Source organism: Pelodiscus sinensis, chromosome 16 (genome assembly GCF_052426305.1).
Source record: "Pelodiscus sinensis isolate ZL-2025 chromosome 16, ASM5242630v1, whole genome shotgun sequence".
Classification (NCBI taxonomy): domain Eukaryota; kingdom Metazoa; phylum Chordata; order Testudines; family Trionychidae; genus Pelodiscus; species Pelodiscus sinensis.
The window spans coordinates 35,798,802-35,816,591 of NC_143067.1; the positions used below are offsets into that span (position 1 = coordinate 35,798,802).

Sequence of the window (17,790 nt, forward strand, 5' to 3'; positions counted from 1 at the left end):
TTCTGAAATATTCCGGTGAATCTTAAATTTGTGTCCAGTTAAAATCATTTGAATTCAAGAGCTGGTGAGGTCATGGCTTCATGTGACAAAACCCTCAAGTTTAAAAGGGAAGAAAGCTTAGTGGGGGAGGAGCTAGGCCCCTCTGAAAAGTTAACAAAAAGGAATTAGGTTCAAGCAATGGCGAGAAAGCTACTGGTCCATCCTGCGGCATCTTCATACCTGAGGGAGAGGATGGTCTGGGATAGCACAAACAGCAGCTTCTATTAAAAGGTCACACTCTGAAGGAGCTAAATCTTATCTTAGATGGGGGGGGAAGAAAAATGCCTGTTACAGAGTGAGGACCAGAGGTTATACTGAGCAGACACATAGTAGCATGTTGTATTGAAGATTCTCTAGTGGTTCCTTCAGCTGCTACAGCAGAAGCATTAAAAAACTAAAACTAAACAAACAAACAAACAAACCAAAAACTTGCTTACTGGTCATGCGTGCTATCCCAGCGACCCAAGTCCTGCTATCCTGATGCAGAAGACAGAACAATAATAGATAGGAACTTCTGTCCTCTAATTATATTGTCTATTCAAAAGCCAAATGATCATTCCAGTGCCACGGACTCATAAAAGATTAGGGTTGGAAGAGACCTCAGATGGTCATCTGGTCCAACTCAAACTAAATCATCCCAGTGAGGGCTTTGTCAATCCAGGCCTTAAAAACCTCTAAGGATGGCGATTCCACCCCCTCTCTAGCCAGACCATTCTGATGCTTCACTATTTGACTGCTAGTCTGTATAGCAGAAGTATCAAACTATTCTGGGATTGTGGTGGAACTTGAATACATGACTGCATAGTTGCTCCCCACCCCTCCCTGAATAGCCCATTGCGGGCGAAGGGGAAGGCTCAAGTTTCACCGTAAGCCACAGGAAAGAAGAGTTCCCTGGAGAGCTATAAGAATAGTTTTTTATTCCGGCCTGTGGCCCATCTCACTGGACCCTCAGGCAGGGAGCAGCCTCAGGGCTCAGAATGGCTGGCTGCTCCATCTGTCCCTGCATCAGGGAAGAGGGAAACTTCATGCGCTGCCCTCATCCCCAGCACAATATTTTAGTTCCCATTGGCTGGTTCTCATTGGCTGCCTTCAGCCCCAGTACAGTTTCTCAGCTCCCATGGGCTGGTTCTGGCCAATAAGGTCAGAGAGATTGTGCTGGGGGTAGGGGCAGCCAATGGGAGCTGAGAGATTGTGCTGGGGGTGGGGATAGTTTGTGAAGCCTCCCCCATTCCTTTGGCAGCACAGAGAGCAGCCAGCCACTCTGAGACCTGGGGCTGCAGCAGGCAAGGGGCTTGCCTGTGGGTCCTGCAGGCCAGAAGCCACATAAGGTAAGTGCCTTGTGGCCAGACACTGCATCTGGCACCGCACCCCTTTCCATACCCCAGCTCCCCAACCTGACCAGGTCACTTCCCCAGTTACCATCCAAACCCACTGCACCTCCCTCCTCCAGGTCACAACTCCCTCCCAGATCATGCACCCCTTCTTACACCCCTCTCCAAGACCAGAATCCTCTCCTGCACTCATACTCCTTCCCATACCTTGCCCCCCCAAATCCCTTACCCCAGGTCACAACCCTCTCCTTCACCCAAACTTGCTTTCAGACCCCACAGCTTCTCTTGCACCCCAAACCACTACCCCGAGCTTCCTTGTACCAGACCTCATGTCTTCTCCATAGAAAAGTGTGGCCCTTGACCACTTATCAAAATTTTGGAGTGGCCTCCCATCAAAAGGTATTGCCCACTCGTGTTCAAACACTTGACCAGGTGAGGATGTTACAGCAGACTGAGCCCTGATTCCAGTGCCGTGAAACTGAAGGCAAAGTCTGTGCAGTAGAAGGAGCCATTCATGTCACTTTACAATTAAAAAATTGGCAGTCCCTAGCAATGAACCACACAATGGCACGGCATGGTGTCACAGGGTACTCTCATCTCCCACTGGTTGTCCCAGGGGCCTGCTCTACCAACCAGTCCACCCTCCCCTGGTGACACCTCAACCACTGGCGTCACCATCTGCAGACCCACCACAGTCCAAGTGCTGCAGCAGCCGCTTTATGGCTCAGCCCTCCGGCCATGTCACTGCCTATGTTCCCCCCTTCCAGGGGAGGTTTATTCCCTTGATAGTCCAGCCACTTCCCATGTAGCAACTGCAGACAATTATCCTGTCACTCTCCGGTGGCAAGTGGAGAGGGACACAGGTCTCCCCACTACGTTGGGTCCCAGCCAAAGGACCCTGTGGATTGCAGCTTCCTGTCGAGCTTCAGCAGGGGTGATTCTACTGGGCTACCTCCTCATGGACCCAGCACCATCTTTACCTTTCCTCAGGACCTGCAGCTACCCAGCCTCAGCAGCCAGCCAGGAGTTCCTCTTGCTCCCCCAGCCCCTGACAGCAACTGCTGTGTCCAAGGGGCCATAGGTCTCTCACCTGCCATACAATCGTCACTCATTGAGCTCCAAGCAGTGATTGGCCCTGCTCTGTCCTACAACTCTTTTTATATGGGCCTGCTGGGCTTTGATTTGCTGTTCCTCACAGCCACCTCCTACTGGCTGCTTCCTGCACAGACTCCCAAACACTCCATCAACCCTTTCTCTACCAGCGTAGTGCAAATGCCCCATCACACGCAGAAAACTCCATGTGCCAGCTCAAGTAAACAGCTAATAGGGAAGGGCTGTATATTGAACGGGGAGGTGGGAGGTTTAGAAAATTATAACTCTTTAGTTTCTAAGGTTCTGTATTACTCTCTAGACTGAAGTGACATGTTCCTGAAGTGATGAGCTCGCTATGAACGTCGAAGGGTTTTTCTCAGCTTCTAAAAATGTTCAATTTTGGCAAGGACTATCAAAAACCTCAGGCAATAGAGACTATCGTGCACAGTGGTGAACAATTCAGTGTCTAGTTCAAAGCTGAGGTACTTCAGAAAACGCCACACATTTAATCAGTTTGAATGAGACAAGTATTAATCCAGTTCAGCCTGTTTTATTAGGAGGGGAGAAAAGCTTTAAAACTCTACCCATTATTTTTCGCCATGATTTGTCATGACTCTCAATGGCCGTTTCTCAGGGATTGGACCACAAAATTGCATCAGCCACCTCAAAGAACTACACTAAAATCGTCTACTTGAAACTTTACTGTAAAAAATGGACAATCATCTGTTTCTGTAATGGCATAGTGATGTGACACTAGTGGAAACAAAGTGATTCCCAGTTAAATGAGAAGGAGAATAGTACAACTGTGTGGATTCCATCAACTGTAGCCCTTCTGTCCAACGGCGGATTTAGGGCAGGGCGAGTGGGGTGGCTGCCCTGGGCCCCGTGCTTCCCAAGGCCCCGCGCAAGCGCCTTGGCACCACGGCGCATGCGCTGTGTCAAAGGGGGGGGCCGTGAAATTTTGCTGCCCAGGGCCCCGCGGCGCTGCCCTGGGCCCCACGGCACTCTCATCCACCCCTGCTTCTGTCTCTGTGGCTATAGGAAATTGAGTTCCCTCTTTTGTTAGTAAAGTCCTACTATTTTTTTATGGTCTGTAAAGATTCCAGCAATAGTGGTGTAAGCCTCTGTTGCTCGGAGTGGTGCTCTCTCCCCCTCTAGTGGTGTCTAGGCCACTTAGCAAATGATGAGCCTACTATAGTTTAGGCAGAGGTTTCTTTTACCTCAGGTTGTAGATAGAAGCTCATGCGTTTAGCTCCAGAGGTCCCAGGTCTGATCTCTGCTGGCAAGGCCCACGTGTGGTCAGTGTTATAGTGGGGGAAGTGGGCCCAACAAGCACTGTCGCAAGCACAAAATGTAGCCTGACTGGATTATTTTAGCTGTTCCTAGGAACTTGTCTGACAGAAAAATCCCTTTCATTGAAGCCTGGGCTTCATCCTAAGCTTTGAGCTAGCTTGTCCCAAAGGATGGAAGATGTCTTTGTAGGTCAACATATTACCTCACCCTCCTTGGCAGGTCAGGAACAGAACTACAGGCTGCTGCTGGGTCGTGGTCTCAGGTGGCTTTAAAGATCAGACCCAAGAATTTGAATTGGCATTACAGGTGGACTGGCAGCTGCCAAAGGGAACAAGGCATGTTTGGCAATGTGCTGTCAGATATTCAGTGTCTTAGATCCATTATCAAAAGTAGCCTTTTGTCCTTCAGTAATCAATACCCAGTACTGACATAGGTTTAAAACCTAAATGTAGTTTATGCATATGTAGAACCCAATCCTGGATTGCCAAGCTCCCCGCAAAGCCTGAGAGGTGGGGGTGTGGAGGTAGCTAGTCATCTCATGACTACAGGATTTATCCCAAATTGTCATGTGAAAGTTTAGTGACAAAAAAATATTAATCTCCTAAGTCGTTGGTTTCTTGACACTTAATTATATGCTCTGGGACAAGTCACACCAGAAAGATAAAATTAGAGCCAAAAAAAGCTTTTGAACAAATCTTACATTTATTTTCCCACTCAGATTTAAGACCCGTTCTGAGGCTTTGTCATAATTCATAAATGTACAGTTGTCAGATGATTTGACAACTGTCCAACTGTTGGCTCACTTCAGCCGATGCCCTCCCTCAGCTGTCTTAGGCAGAAAGAATGAACTATGTGAAATGCAGTGCCACTCCCACAACTCTGAAAGGGTAGTTTATAACAATTAATCTTCCATTTTAAGATATTAAATTCTCTTCAATATGGGACAGTTGGTGCTGCCAGATGAATTAGTAAAGGAGTCTCGAAGTATGTCATTCCTCTGCGTAGCCAAAAATGGTAGAGTCAAAAAGTTGGTTGTCTGGAATCTTGGCTAGGTAAATATGCCAGAAATAGAAGAAAAATGAATGATAAACCAAATTAGAAAATAATATGAGAGCTGAGTCTCTTTGCCTACTCAATCTTGTAGAGTGAAACAATCCTGCCTTTGCAATGGGATTGACAAAAGGAGTCACGATTCTGTATCTCAAAACACCATTGTCCTAATACTGTGGTAATGTTAAGGGAGAAAACCCTGGTTTTCCAATTAAAGCACTACTCTGTGCTCCAGAAAGCAGCGGACATTCAGTACCATGAAAGATAAGGACATTATATTTACCTGACAGCTTGAAGTGAAACATTTCCATTAGCTGGGGAAGAAGGTCTTGCCTTGGGGAAACTGGTTGACTTAGGTTGTAAGAGAGGCTTGGACTTTGATAATGACATAGACTTGAGCCAGATATCTCGGGATGGCAGTGAGTCAGTCTCTGACAGCCATTAATCCAAATAGCCATCAGGTATAAATGAAATGAGCATGAAGTCTCAGGGCAGTTAATTATAGATAACAAAGTGTAGCACATAAAGTACTTTTAGGCAGCCTAAGCAGAAAGGCAAAGGAATAGAAGACTATGAAGATTAAAGTGGCCATTTTATAGTCTCTATTGGTCAGGACTCAGGCACATAATATTGTCTCTTGATTGTTGGGTTGCCTCTCATGTTCATAACTCTTGATTATCCAAGGCATTTCAGCTCACACCTTTTCAAGCATTGAATTTTTTGAAAAAAAACAACAACAAAAAACAATCCACCTCAATATTTGTCTTAATCGCTTCTTTATGCCCCAAATGACTTGTGGGCCAATGTCATCCGTGATGTAACTCCTTTGACTACCTCAGGCCCAATAGCTTACTTGGGTTAATGTTGCCCAAGTACCTGGCCACAGGCATAAATCTTTGTTATGGTCTCCGCCATCTTCTCTGTCAGCACGCCAGTAAGGAGATCCCCAACCCCAAATCTAGAGCTTGCCCCCCTAGGGAGAGCCTACAGGCCATGCAGGGGCTGCTGGAAGCAGAGACAGCCCCCAGAGCCTGGCCCCTCCCCAGATAGCCTGTAGGCCATGGGGGGGGGGGGGGGCAGCCCTGCAGGAGGGTGCAGAGTCTCGTTCCCCACCCCCAGACAGCCTGCAGGCTGTAGTGGGAAGGGCTTCCAGCAGGGGACTGCTACCCTGGCCCTCTGGGAGGAGTTGCCATTGGAGCAGCACCACTCTTGCCACCATATACGGCCCTGGTAAGATCCCCCTCCCGCCACCTCCTGAGCCCTTGGCCCTGAGTCCTGCTCCTTCCACCTGCCTTGACTTCAGTACCCCCTCCCCCTGTCATGAGACCCCACACACCTCTCACAACCATCTGCCCTAAGCCTCTCCTCAGCCCCAAACTCTCACTCCAGCCTTCATTTTTGAAAAATAAAATCATTGAAATAACACATGTATATTGTTCATTTATTTTTCCCTCCAAAAACCCAAATTCCTTCAACTACAGACCCGAACAATGCTGGGTACATCTCCTAGTACGTGTGTGTGTAATTCCTCATAGCTTCAGACGTACATAGCCATATATACTGCACAGATCAATGAGACTGTCCTTTTTTGAAGAATTTTCAGATTTTAGTCCCTTCTGAATCCAAACTTCAGAGAAAGTAAGAGTCAATGCTTAGAAGTCTGTCATCATCACTGATTTCTGTATGTACCTGGTATGTAGGAGATGTGGATTCAGATTTTCTCTTTGCCTGATTCAAGCAAGGTATGTCAATCCACCTAATTCTGAGGTAATGCCCTTAGCACCAGACGATAGAGTCATTCATTCTCACACAGGTTCGTTCTTGATTGAAGGAATATTTAAATAGTTAAAAGCTTCACCAAGACAGAGTGAGAACAGCCCAACCAAGAATAGCCTAGCCCTGTAGTGATTAGGGTGCTCACCAAACAGAATAGTTTCAGAGGGGTAGCTGTGTTAGTCTGTAACTGTAAAAAAACCCTTTAAAAACCAGTAAACCTGTGGTACCTTAAAGACTGAGGGTATGTCTGCACTAGCTCATTAATTCGAGCTAGGTAGGCAAATCAGGCAACCGGAGTTGCAAATAAAGCCCAGGATTTAAATATCTTGGGCTTTATTTGCATGTTCCCATCTGGCCACCATTTTTAAGTCCCCCTTAGTTGGAACAAACTGCCTGCAGCTATACGCAGCAGTTTAAAGTTAATCTGAACTAAGTCCTGCAAGCAGTTCGTTCGAACTAAGGGGGATTTAAAAATGGCGGCCGGACGGGAACATGCAAATAAAGCCCGGGATATTTAAATCCCGGGCTTCATTTGCAACTCCAGTTGCCTGATTTGCCTACCTAGCTCGAATTAACGAGCTAGTGTAGACATACCCTCATATATATAATCATGAGCTTTCATGGGAAAAATCATCTCATGTGAAGAAGTGTGTTTTGCCCATGAAAGTTGATGATACTTTTTTGTTAGTTGCTAAGGTGCCATATGTCTATTCATTTTTAAAAGTTGTTTTTAACCAAACAGAGAAGTTGAAAAGCTTCAGGGGGTAGCCGAGTTAGTGTGTAACTGGAAAAACTTAAAAAACAACAAATAGTCTTGCAGCACCTTAGAGGCTACGTCTAGACTGAAAGCTTCTTTTGGAGGAAGCTTTTTCAGAAGAGATCTTCTGGACAAAAAAAATTTGAAAGAGAGCATCTATACAGCAAAAGTGCAACGAAAAAGCGATGTGCTTTTTTGAAAGATAGCATCCACATTGATTGGATGCTATCTCACATTTCATTTGTGATTGCTGTGGACAGAGTGGCCACCAGGGCCACTCTTCCGTGTCCACACATGCCTTTTTCTGAAAAAGCTTTTTTCAGAAAAAGGCTTCTTCCTCATAGAAAGAGGTTTACCGCTGTTGGAAAAACCCCTCCATTCTTTCAACTTTCTGTAAAAAGAATGCAAAAGCAGTGTAAGACGTAAGTGTAGTCTTTCTGGAAAAACTCTGCAGTGTAGACATACCCAGAGACTAACAAAACATGTAGATGGTATCATGAGCTTTTGGGGGTACAACGAAATTTGAACAGAATTCACAACAGAAGTTTGAAGTCCCTTTTCCCACGGTGGGGAATCAGACTTGGGACCCTGACATCCAAGGCAAGTATCCTTAAGGTTGGGTTAATGGCTAGAAGGACAAATACTCATGGTCCTCTCAAGCAGATTGGATTTTGCTGAAAAATTCCAAATATTTTCAGACCTGAATATTTTGTTCTCATTTTTGTTTTGCTGGCCAAACTGCAAAATCAGTTATTCACCCTGTTCTGATTATAATGCAATTGCTTGCAGGTGGTTTGCATTACAGATGTGTCTACCCAGAAGAATTCACAATCAAAATTGCCTTTCTTAATGCTTACTTTATTAAAACACAATGGAGTTTTTCTTTAAAATCTGCATCTGTAGATTGACAGTGACCTCCAGTGGCATAATACTTAGTAAAACATTAGAGTAATTAAGAGTATGTTAAAAATACATATTTTAAGTCCGATTACCCCTCTAAATGTAATCATTTAAATTCATGCCAGATACCAACTGCTTAATCAAATCAGTGCACACCTAATTTAAAACAGATACTAGAACTGTTAGTGTGCCTTGGAAAGCTGTCTGCATATCACAGAAAACAGACTCATTGTGATCCTAGTAATACTATCCTTTGCTGACGATGTAGATGTTGATAAATTGCATAGTCAATTGCTTGACCACACTTTTGTTCATTATGGAATATGCTCAAGAGACCAAATAACCAATGTCAGTCAGATTTATTAATACGGTACAGGAAATGATACCAGTCTCCAAAGAGCAATCCCATGCAGCGATCTGTTCACCTTAGCAGAGGGCATGCTCCCCAAGTTACGCATTTCAGCTGCTACTATTTACATGAGTTTACAGGTTGTATCTTTCTTTACATGCCACTACAATCCAACCACCCAGGTTGTTCCAGTTCTCTAACTTGTCATTCTGTTTCTGCCTTATCATTGTTCTGGATACTAGCATTCCAGGTACTAATCCATGAAGGTAATTCCCTGGCTTGTACTAAGGCCTAACGTAAATGTATCAATCTGCTTATGCCCGATGCTTGTTTCTGCAAATGCAAGGCATTATGAAATACTTAGCATAAATGAACAGGATTATGGTATAGGCCAGTTTAGGCTCACTCGCTGTTCCAACATTTGTACTTGGTGTTATTGGTGCTTAATGCATACTTACATAGTGTAGATAGTATGAATATGAATATGATACATATTCATATGCTAACCAGCATATATTGGACAACACAAAAACATTAAAATACAGGATATGCTTGCAATGATGGGGCATGGGTGGTCAGATCATATATTCAGCAACAGTCTCAAACATCTCCAGTGACTGTTTAGGAATGAGATTGTGAGTGTTCTTTTTATCACCAGCTGTACTGTTAGTTCCACTCCTTCCAGCTCTAGAGTGCCACAGCTGTCATGTGTAGCCAGAACATGTCAGGCTTTATTGCTCAGTTTTCCTATTGCCCAGACCTGTTCCAGCTTCTGGAATTTACTAGAGAAATGCATGGAGGTTAGGTCCATCAGTACTTGCTAGCCAGGATGGGTAGGAATGGTGTCCCTGGCCTTTGTTTGTCAGGGGCTGGAAATGGGTGACAGGGGATGGATCACTTGATGATTCCCTGTTATGTTCACTCCCTCTGGGGCAGGGGCAGGTGAGAGTGCCGTGGGGCCCTGGGCAGCGCCGCGGGGCCCCGGGCAGCAAAATTTCACGGGGGGGGGCCCCCCCTTTACACAGCGTATGCGCCGTGGTGCCAAGGCGCATGCGCAGGGCCTCGGGAAGCGCGGGGCCCGGGGCAGCCGCCCCGCTTACCCTGCCCTAAATCCACCGCTGCTCTTGGGCATCTGGCACTGGCCACTGTCAGCAGACAGGATACTGGATTACATGGACCTTTGGTCTGACCCAGTCTGGCTGTTCTTCTTGAATTTGGAATTGAAGAAAGAAAGAACAAGGTTTTTTCTTTCTTTTTAGGAGACCCTGATTGCAGTCAGGAGTCTGAAATGGGATGTCCATGCTCTAGGCAACAGACCAAAGGACTGACTGGATTTGAAGATGGGCCCTGAATTGAAGGATGAGGTGCTGTCAAACACTTGCTGAAAGATTCCTATTTTATCTTATTTAGGGACTTCATTACCCTAGAAGAGATGAGACTGCACATTATCTTGCTGGAGGACCACATCATTAGAAGCACCAGACAATCCCGAGAGGTCTTCAGAAGGAAGTAGCAAAGGGACTATCCTGCAATGCCACGCCTAGCTATGAGGGGCCATACTGGTTGGTGAGTCACTCTCCTAGATCTTAAAATTGTATTATGTTCCTTTGTACTCTGTTTTTGTCGTGATAAGGTTGCTATGGCAGTAATCATATAATACTGTACTTGCCATGGTGTTTAGCAAGATCAATGGGACATATTGTCTGTTCAGCAAAGTTAACTCTATTGACAAACTCCTCCAACATCATTCCATACCACCACTTGGACATGGAAAGCATTTCAGGAACCAGTTCACGAAGCCATTACTATGACAGGAGTACTTCCTGCATTCTGCCCTTCACAGGGCAATGTTGCAGTAATTGAGACAACAGGAAGGCTTTATTGAGAATTATAGCTTGTACATGGAGGTCAAAGGCCAAATCTTATACTATAGGCACGAAGAACTGACCATATTTAGATACTGCCAGGATGTGGGAAAATAGAGTGTGGAGTTGAGTACATCCATATGATGGTCTGAAACTGGAAAAGTGATAGGAGGGAGGGAGGGAGGGATGAATGAATGCATGAAGTGGTGATGAAGAGGTTTTTGTTCTGGTCTTGGTACACTCGGTCTGATGTCTGGACATCCAAGAAAACATGTCAGAAAAACAGACTGAAAGTTTGGTGAGGATATGAGATGGACCTAGGGGGCAGAGGTGTCTCTATTATCTCCAGGCTGATATATTATTGTGAGTAAGTTTTCCTAAAAGGAGTGGAGGCTGGGCCCTTTTAAGCCGTCACAGAATGTTGGAGTGGAGATGATGAGCTACCAAATGGGAGCCGTTAGAGAGACAGGAGAAGACCCAAGGGAGAACTACATTTCAAAAGCTGGTGGAGATGGTAAGATTTGAAGGTGTTGTGTCGCTTTGTTTAACCTTCATCTGTTTTACACTGTAAGCAGTCTGGGACATGAACTGTCTTATTCTAAACTTTAAAAGCACCTAGAACACTTCAGTTTACTGTGACAAAGAAAGCCATGGTGCAACTAGAACAGACTATACTTGCCTAACATCTGTCATGATAGTTGTACAATATCTTTCCATTCTGACACAATTACATCGTTGTTAATATCTGGGCATATAGCATGTACAAAGATGCAGCTGCATATCCATATTTCTGATAAGCTGAAGCAATAGAAAGAAAAATTTTGCTGCTGAAAAATATACTTGAACAAAAAAAGACAGCTCTCCTAAAGCGTTAGAAAAGGTGTGTGGTGGTGTTTTTGATGGGGGACCGCTCCAAGAATTTGGTAAATGGTCAAGGGCCACCTTCTTCGATGATATGAATGGAGGAGGTGCGGAGTCTTGAATGGAGGTTGGGTGCAGAAGGGAGCTTGGGATAAGGGGGTGTGGGGTCTGGGAGGGAGTTTGGGTGATGGAGGGAGTTGTGACCTGGGTTAGGGATGTTAAATATCGGTTAACTGAATAGTCAAGTAACCTCATGGAATCTTATCAATTACTTGACTATAGATACAAAGGCAGCAGTGCGGGGTGGCAGCAGCCCTTGTCTGGGGGGAGGGAGGGTCTGTGCTTCCAGACCAGGCACGAGCCAGAACTGAGCCGGGCTGCCTGCCTGCCTGGCTCCTAATACACTTTAAATGCAAAGCTGCAGCAGAGGTAGGTCACAGACCCGTCCCAAGTCAGTACTGAGCTGGCCAGCCTGCTAAAAAATATATTGGGAGGAAGGGGGAAAATGCATGTATCGATAGCATTAACCTATAAACGTTTGCTTCTTGGTTCATCAACGACACTATTACATGCCGAACCTGGGTCAGAGGATTGGGGAGGAGGGTCCAGGAGAGGATGTGGGTATAGGTGCAGGAGAGGAGGAGTATAGGAGTGGGCGCAGGGTCTGGGAAGGCGCATGAGTGCAAGAGCAGGGCTGCAGAGGATTTGGGTTACGTGGGCTGGGGTGCAGGAGGGGGAGCAGAGGGTTGGGGGAAGAAGGGGCTAGGATGCTATGGGGGAAGGCTCTAGCCAGGAGGTGCTTGCCAGGGAAGCTGCCAGTCAGCAGCTCAGCAGAACCCTCAAGTCAAATCTTTACAGCAACTTCCTTTTTGTTTAAAGACTTGAGTATTCGGAGGCAGAATGCCAAATTCTCCTGGTAGACCTCAGTAACACAATGAAGTCAGCATGAATACAGCAGCCAGAGAGCAAGGTTCAGCCACTAACGGCTGACAGACCTCTACCTTACTGCAAGGCAAAACAAACCACAGAAAAGGGGGCGAGAGCTCCAAAATTATTGCCTAGATACCAAAGTGGGTGAAAGGGACCATTGCAAAAGGCCTGTTTTGGGGCTTTTAAATAGGTGAAGGAATAGCCACATCCAGTGGGCTAACAAAGTACAGCTCCTGCTGATGGCAGAGTTCATCTGCCACTGCTCCCTCCTCATTTACATTATTTGGTATGGAATTCAAGATGTTCTGGTATTTATAAATGGAGTCTTCCCTGAAGCTGCTTCATTGGGAATTTGTTTCTCCTTCACAACTTGCAATGGGTTGGAGGGCCTGGAAGGTCAGGCTTCATTTATCTGCTGGCGCTCTTTGAAGGCTTCACTGCCATGGGAGATAAGGAAAACCCAATGTATTTCTGAACATGGAAGGCATCCAAAAATCAGGTTTCATTGCAGAGATTAAGGGCCAAATTAAAGAGCCATAGGCTAGGAAGTACATGAAATGCTGGACCAAAGGGCTACATGGCAGGAGACAAAAGGGTTGAAAGCCACAGATGGGGAAAGCATGAGTAGAGCAGTTTCATGACATCTGCTTACCATGCAAACTAATTGGAATAAAGACATTGAAAACAGGACTAAATTCTAATCCTCTCTTTGGAGGTTTATCTGTCTAGACTGGGCCAAATGTCAGAAAAAAAACCCTGTCTTTTGAAAGCCCCCTTCTTCCCCGTGGAGCGAGGAATATAGGGGCTTCCGAAAGAGTGCGTTTGCTCTTCCATAAAAAAAAAGCGAAAGACCAAATGCATTCCCTGGACACGGAGGAGTTTTTGGTATCCCGAATCCTCCCCCTCTTCCCCCTCAGTCTAGCTGTATCCTCAATGACAACTGGAGGGGCATGTGAGATCGGAAGTCCCAACTAGGAAATCATAGAATCATAGAATACTAGGACTGGAAGGGACCTCGAGAGGTCATCGAATCCAGTCCCCTGCCCTCATGGCAGGACCCAGTACTGTCTAGACCATCCCTGATAGACATTTATCTAACCTACTCTTAAATATCTTCAGAGATGGAGATTCCACAACCACCCTAGGCAATTTATTCCAGTGTTTAACCACCCTGACAGATAGGAAGTTTTTCCTAATGTCCAACCTAAACCTCCCTTGCTGCAGTTTAAGCCCATTGCTTCTTGTTCTATCTTCAGAGGCAGGAAGAACAAATTTTCTCCCTCCTCCTTGTGACACCCTTTCAATACCTGAAAACCGCTATCATGTCCCCTCTCAGTCTTCTCTTTTCCAAACTAAACAAGCCCAGTCATTTCAGTCTTTCAGAAATGGAGAGCAGAGGGATGAACTGCTAAGATAGGGTCTACCCATGAAGCCCCTATTCAGATGATCAATGAGGCAAAATTCACGATCGCCAAAGGATGTTTATTAGGCCATGCGGGATTTGACCCAGAGCTGAAACTATAAAATATCAGAGGACACAAACTAAAATGTATTTCAGTTTTTCTGCAGAAGTTTGATGAAATCAATGGGGAGATCTGCGTCAATTTCACATGGAAAAATACACATTAAAAAGAGCGGGCAGGGACTCTACTGCTTCCCAGGAACCATAAAAGCTTTGAGAGACTGACCGAACAAGTGGTGTTAGCCCCATTCAACATACTGAAGGCTTCAGAGACTTTTGATAGCACATTTCTTTTGAAATGCCTCCCATGCCACTAAGCACATGTTTTACAGAGAACGGAATGATCGCAGCTATAAAATGACAATGAGTTCCATAAAACTTAACACTATGGAACCAAACTGTTTGCTCAACGTCATGCATGCAGTTGCTTAGACAAAGCTAGGAATCACACATGAAAGCAAGAACAGTGCTGAAATCTAAATGAGTAGTTTGAAAAAGCCCTTACTATGTTTTAAAGCCCCTATTAAATCTCCAATTTAAACCTACGTTAAATTAGGTCTGCTTTTCATTCCATGTTTACCCCTCAGTCATCCCTGTTCCTTGGTATTAAATAAATATTTGAGCAGTCTGCAGGCAGTATTTGTAGAAAGCTCAATGGATGCACGCAGCACAGGTTAACTGACGTTTTCAGCTGCAGTACTTGTTCCAAAATATTTTGCTGCAATATCAATAGCCATTAGATGGCAGCATGCACAGGGACAATGCCAATGCAACAACCAGCCAATGCGGTTTAAGCAAACCAGCGAGGAGTCCTGTGGCACATTTAAGACTAACACATTTATTAGGACATAAGCGTTTGTGGGTAAAACCGACCTCATCAGTTCCACCCTTGGCTGGAAACAGGGAACCGCAGCCAATGGGAGTTGAGAGGCTCCGTGCCTATGGACGCTTAGATAAACAAAGAATCTTATGGCCCACCAACAGCTTCCCCAGGTGGGCCCACAACCCAACTTTGCAACCCCCCTCTCCCGCCCCACCTTAATAAATCGGTTAGTCTTGATGGTGTCAGAGGGCTTCCCTTGTCGACTGCAGCGTGTCTAGACTGCCCCACTGTGCCGGATCAGCTGATCGCCAGCACAGCGCGGCAACCATTTTGATGTAAATGAAGTGCGATTATTTAAATCGCCACTTCATTTTCCTACGTCTAGTAAATTCATCTACATGGCTCCGTCGATGGAGCCGTGTAGTCTAGACACACCCTATGAGAACTGGTAACAAAAGGACTCAGTGAGGAACAATTTATTTGTTGTGCTAATTTGCAGGACTCAGAGTTTGACTTTAGAGTTTTTTTTCTGACTAAAGCCACCCTCTGAGAAGGGCGGTGACTAGGGATGTGAAAGGTTAACCAGTCAACCGGTAAGCACCACCCTTAGCAGCTGATGCTTACTGGTTCTGGTTAATCGGTGGGGACTGCTCTCGCCCCGCAGGACCCACCGTGGGCAGGGATGCTGTGGATGCTTGGAGCTGTCCCTGTCCACAGTGGCCCAGTAGGGGAGGAGGAGGCACTCCTCTTCTAATTAACCAGTTAAACAGGATTTTACATCCCTAGTGGTGACTGGCCTAATAAGTGGAGTGTCTGTAAAAAATCCTGGAAGGGGAAGAATAAAGGGCAGGGCAAAATCTAGGCACCCTGCCCATAACAGGGTACCAAAAGGTGGCCAATATGGTAATACAAACGTATAAATCTCAGTGTGAACATGATATCTGGGATCTGTCTTTGGCTGTTGCCCAATGGCAGCTGTTAAAATACCCTGCAGGAGGCTTGCACCATATGACTTTGATTTTTTAAAATGTTTGTTTTACAAAAATATATGCATCCATCTAGGCATTTTTATATAAATGAGTTTTCAGCACTGGTGAGCTTCTTATGCTTCTCAGGCCCTACACTCTGACATGGTACTGTAAATTCCATATTTTACAATTATAATTATAAAAGGTTTCAGACGTCAACTTCTAAAAATCAATAGTTGCCCTTTTGACCTCAATCATTAAAATTGGATTTTCTCTAAGCATAGATGATTTTGAATGTCTAAAACACCAAAGATGCTATTACTAGTCAGATTGGGTTTGAGAGCAAGGTGTTTACAGAGCTACTTGAATTTCAGATGGAAGCAAATTAGCACTTGATTAAAGTTGTTACTTTATACTAGTCTGTGTTTCTGAAACACCTTAATAAACTCAAAGCCTGCAGAGCTGTGGCCACCCAGCACAATGACGGCTACTGCACATAATATGAACTATTGCACCTACCACAACATGATACGATCTTAGCACTTTTAAATTAGACCACAATTTAAGAAAACAGATGCCTTTTGTTTACATCTCAACCATTCAAAGGCACTGCTGAAGAAAGACAGCAGTCCTCATCCTCCATTTAGGGCTGGTGGTGGTGCTTGGTTGTGTCAGTAAGAAGAAGAAAATGGAAGTGCTGCAGGTTAGTAAATTGGGAAGAGAGTCATGTTCCACACACATCAAATAGTGAGCTACTAGCTGTGAAAACACTCTGGTGTTAAACACCTGAAGTCTTTCTTTGATAGGATAACGAGCCTTCTGGATAAGGGAGAAGTGGTGGACGTGGTATACCTAGACTTTAGTAAAGTATTTGATATGGTCTCACATGATTTTCTTATCCATAAATTAGGCAAACACAACTTAGATGGGGCTACTATAAGGTGGGTGCATAACTGGCTGGATAACCATTGTCAGAGAGTAGTTATTAATGGTTCACAATCCTGCTGGAAGGGCATAACAAGTGGGGTTCCACAGGGGTCTGTTTTGGGACCGGTTCTGTTCAATATCTTCATCAACAATTTAGACATTGGCATGGAGAGTACGGTTATTAAGTTTGCAGATGATACCAACCTGGGAGAGGTGGAACTGCTTTGGATGATAGGATAAAAATTCAAAATTATCTGGACAAACTAGAGAAATGGTCTGAGGTAAATAGGATGAAGTTTAATAAGGACAAATAAAGAGTACTCCACTTAGGAAGGAACAATCAGTCTCACACATACAGAATGGGAAGAGACTGTCTAGGAAGGAGTACTGTAGAAAGAGATCTAGAGGTCATAGTGGGCCACAAGTTAAATATGAGCCAACAGTGTGACGCGTTGCAAAAAAAGCAAACATGATTCTGGGATGCATTAACAGGAGAGTTGTGAGCAAGACATGAGAAGTCATTCATCCACTCTACTCTGCACTGATCAGGCCTCAGTTGGAGTATTGTGTCCAGTTCTGGGCACCGCATTTCAAGAAAGATGTGGAGAAATTGGAGAAGGTCCAGAGAAGAACAACAAGAATGATGAAAGATCTAGAGAACATGACCTATGAAGAAAGACTGAAAGAATTTGTCTTGTTTAGTTTGGAATGGAGAAGACTGAGAGGGAACATGATAGCAGTTTCCAAGTATCTAAAAGAGGGGTGTCACAAGGAGGAAGGAGAAAAATTGTTCTCCTTGGCCTCTGAGGGTAGAACAAGAAGGAATGGGCTTAAACTGCAGCAAGGGAGGTTTAGGTTAGACATTAGGAAAAACTTCCTAGCTGTCAGGGTGGTTAAACACTGGAATAAGTTACCTAGGGAGTTTGTGGAATCACCATCTTTGGAGATACTTAAGAGCAGGTTAAATAGACATCTATCAGGGATGGTCTAGGTCAGTGGTGGCCAACCTGCAGCTTGTGAAGAAAAAAATTGCAGCTCCTGATGGAACCGGGATGAACCTGGAACCGCTCAGGTCAGCCGGTTTCACGGCTGGGCCACTCTGAACTGCATGCTTGCTCAAGGTCTGCATCATTCTGCTCATGACTCCCAGCGCACTACGTCATATCCTGCATGTGCAGGCCAGGTCGCACTCAGCATCCCAGCCTGCACGTGCTAGCAGCCAGCTGCTGAGCACAAGTGGCAGCAGCTCCGGCTCCAGGTGTGGCAGCAGTTCCAGCTCCGGGATCTGCCATAAGGTTAGAGGGGATTGCCCCAGCACTCTGTCCCCTGCCCCCACCAGCACAGTTGAGGCCACATTAGTGAGGCTT

General features: G+C 45.2%; 1 protein-coding gene across 1 annotated transcript in view; it reads left to right on the top strand.

Annotated features, from left to right (window-relative positions):
- Positions 1–17,790, top strand: part of SPDL1 (spindle apparatus coiled-coil protein 1) — a 160,071-nt gene that overhangs the window by 54,806 nt on the left and 87,475 nt on the right. The window contains exon 3 of the mRNA XM_075900165.2: positions 9,998–10,153. The gene's annotated coding sequence lies outside the window, so the exon portion shown is untranslated. The remainder of the gene's footprint in view (positions 1–9,997; positions 10,154–17,790) is intronic.